General features: G+C 45.9%; 1 pseudogene; it reads right to left on the bottom strand.

The window, feature by feature from the left end:
* Positions 1 to 1009: 1009 nt before the first annotated feature.
* LOC128123798 (60S ribosomal protein L21-like) lies at positions 1010 to 1485 on the bottom strand (annotated as a pseudogene).
* Positions 1486 to 3040: the final 1555 nt, after the last annotated feature.

The raw sequence follows: 3040 nt of genomic DNA, 5'->3' as shown, positions 1-3040 counted from the left end.
TGCTTCCTCTGTGTCACGAAACTGGCACAGTTCTAACCTCTGCTTCAGGAGTTGTTTTCTTTGAGTTTGCTAAATCTGCTTTCACCTAGAGAAGACAGAAAGCTCTGCATTTCCTCCTACCTTGGTATCACCATGGCTCCCAGGCTGTCCTTGTCTCCCCATTAACATCATAGTTGTCCACACCCCTTATATGTCTACACCCCTCAATTTCTCCATGTAACTTTCAGGAAAGGTAATTGACTTCTCAAGATTAAGGCAAGCAGCCAAACTAAGGAGCCAGAGGTAAACAGCCTGGTTGGGTTGTTGGGGCAGTGACAGGATTTATGGGGCAACACTGAATTGAACCCCTGGCCTCTTGCCTTGCTTTGGTTATCCCTAAGGGTGGGCTGCAAAAGTTTGTTCTGAAAAGACCCAAGACAAGGATTTTTTTTTTCGGTCCAGGTCCTTTCTTTCTTTCTTTTTTTTTTTTTTAATTTTATTTTCTTTTTACATACCAACCACAGATTCCCCCCTCCTCCCTCTTCCTGTCCCCCAGCCTTCCCCCCAAACCACCCCCCATTCCCACCTCCTCCAAGTCAAGATCTCCCATGGGGAGTCAGCAGAGCCTGGTACATTCAATTAAGGTGGGTCCAAGGCCCTCCCCGCTGTACCAAGGCTGTGCAAAGTGTCACACCTTAGGCACTAGGTTCCAAAAAATCCGCTCATGCACCAGGGACGGATCCTGACCCCCTGTCTGGGTCTCCCCCAAACAGTTCAAGTTAATATGGAAACAGATGCAGAGATCCATGGCTAGGTGCCAGGCCGAGCTCCAGGAGTCCAATCGATGAGAGAGAGGAGGGATTCTGTAAGCAAGGGACATTGAGATTATGATAGGAAAACGTACAGAGATGGCTAGCCAAACTAGTGGAAACCCATAAACTGTGGACCAATAGCTGTGGAGCCCCCATGGGACTGGACTAGGCCCTATGGATACTCGAGACAGTTGTTTACCTTTATTTCTTTTTGCACATTAGGCCATGAATTCGTATGGAATGGGCTTCAGTTGCTCAGGCTCCTTCCTGTTAGTCCTCACAAAGTGTGTTTCTCCAGGTGAGGCATGTTGGCGCTTCAGCTGAACCCAGGTGCCCTTCTCTTTGGCTTCCTTTTTCTTCTGATTGTTCTCTTTCACCTGCTTCAGGAAGCTGTCTTTGCTCTTAGAGTGCTTGATGTGCTCAACCCACACATTAATTCTCTTGGCGAGAGTCTTGCCCTTAACGTGTTTACCATGAGGCCCACGGCATCCTGGGAGACATTGTAGACTCTTCCGGTTTTTGCTGTGGTAACACTTATGGGGCATTCCTTTTTGAACAGTGCTAATTCCCTTGAGGTGTACATTAGACCTTCTTGTAGATTCACATGTATGTGGACAAAGGAACAACTCCATGTTTCCTAAAAGGCCTAGAGAACATATAGTGAGTCCCCTCCTCTTCCCTTTGTGTTTGTCATTTGGGCGAGTTACTGAAAGGCAGCTGCCATGGCCGAAAGGCCAAGCTCAAGATCTTATGTTGGACATGAGGACACTTTAGCTCACCTTAAATTGTCTTGGATGGTGTTTTTGTTTTTTTCTGGTAGCTGGAGAGAGTAACGCAGAGTGCAGTCATGACAGCACTACACATTGTCCGTCTCCTGCTCATTGCGGCTCTAGGAATGGATGGGTACATTTTACAGATGTGGAGTGAGGCTCTGGGAAGAATCTGGGTTTGCCTGAGACAAGACCAACGGCGGGAGTACAGCTCTTAGTTGAGTCCCATGTCCAGTAGGCTTCCCAGCTAAGAGCTGGACTAAGAGGCTGGGAGGGAAACACTGTCTTAAATAACCCTCAGTGGATGCCACAGCCCTTGCAGAGTCCCTATTCTGGGATATCCTTGTTTGGGATATCATCATTTTGGGATAGGTACATCTCTGGAGTGTATCCTATTGAGGGGCATCTCCAGATAGCTAAAAGTCTGATTTGGACAGCTGTTGTTCAGCCCTTCTATACCTAGCATTAACATGCTGGGCTATTGAGAGACCAGAGCCCATAGAATCCACTGGCCCTTATATCTGTATGCTGTGAATGTGTTGCTCTGATTGGCTCATAAATAAATTACTGTCTGGCCAGTAGCCAGGCAGGAAGTATAGTATAGGCGGGACAAAGAGAGAGGAGAACTCTGGGAAGTGGAAGGCTGAGTCAGCTGACAGCCACTGCCGTGAGAAGCAAGATGTAAAGTACAGGTAAGACACAAGCCACGAGGCAATTTACAGATTAATAGAAATGGGTTAATTTAAGATATAAGAACTAGATAGCAAGAAGCCTGCCACGGCCATACAGTTTATGAGTAATATAAGTCTCTGTGTGTTTACTTGGGTCTGAGTGGCTGCAGGAGCCAGTGGACACAGAAAAACTCCAGTTACAGCCCTTTTCTGTATGGGCACCCCCCTGAACATTAAGGCATTCAGAATATGTTGAGGCTGAGGAGATGGCTCAGTGTACTCGTTGTGTAAGCATGAGGACTGGAATTTGGATAACCAGTACCCACATAAAGCTTGTAGCACATGTCTGCAGTTACAGCACTTCTGTGGTGAGCTGGGAGATGGAGACAATGAGAGAATCTAAATGCAGTGAAGAACAACCAGAGATTCTGTAAAGGTGGAGGATGAGGATTAACCTCCTAGATCATCTTCTGACTGGCACAGGTGAACCATGGCATAAGCACCTGTGTTCACACACACACACACACACACACACACACACCACACACACACACTTACACACACACACACATTAAAAGGAGAAAAAAGTATTTTAAATATCTGATCAACATCTTAAAATAACAAACAGTACCTAGTGTGTTGCCAATTCATAATCTATGGAAACAGGGCTGTGTTATTCATCAAAGCATTGCTACAAGTTGATAATAGCTGTACATATGTAATAAGCCATTCACAGAGGAAATGCAAAGAGCCAATGAGTGTACGGGAAGTTAATCACTTTCACTAGTAATCAGAGAAATGCAAATTA

This window comes from Peromyscus californicus, unplaced genomic scaffold (assembly GCF_007827085.1).
Source record: "Peromyscus californicus insignis strain IS unplaced genomic scaffold, ASM782708v3 Scaffold_4__1_contigs__length_199733344, whole genome shotgun sequence".
NCBI classification, from domain to species: domain Eukaryota; kingdom Metazoa; phylum Chordata; class Mammalia; order Rodentia; family Cricetidae; genus Peromyscus; species Peromyscus californicus.
Note: the sequence above shows the minus strand (reverse complement) of the source record. Positions and strands in the feature narration are given on the sequence as shown.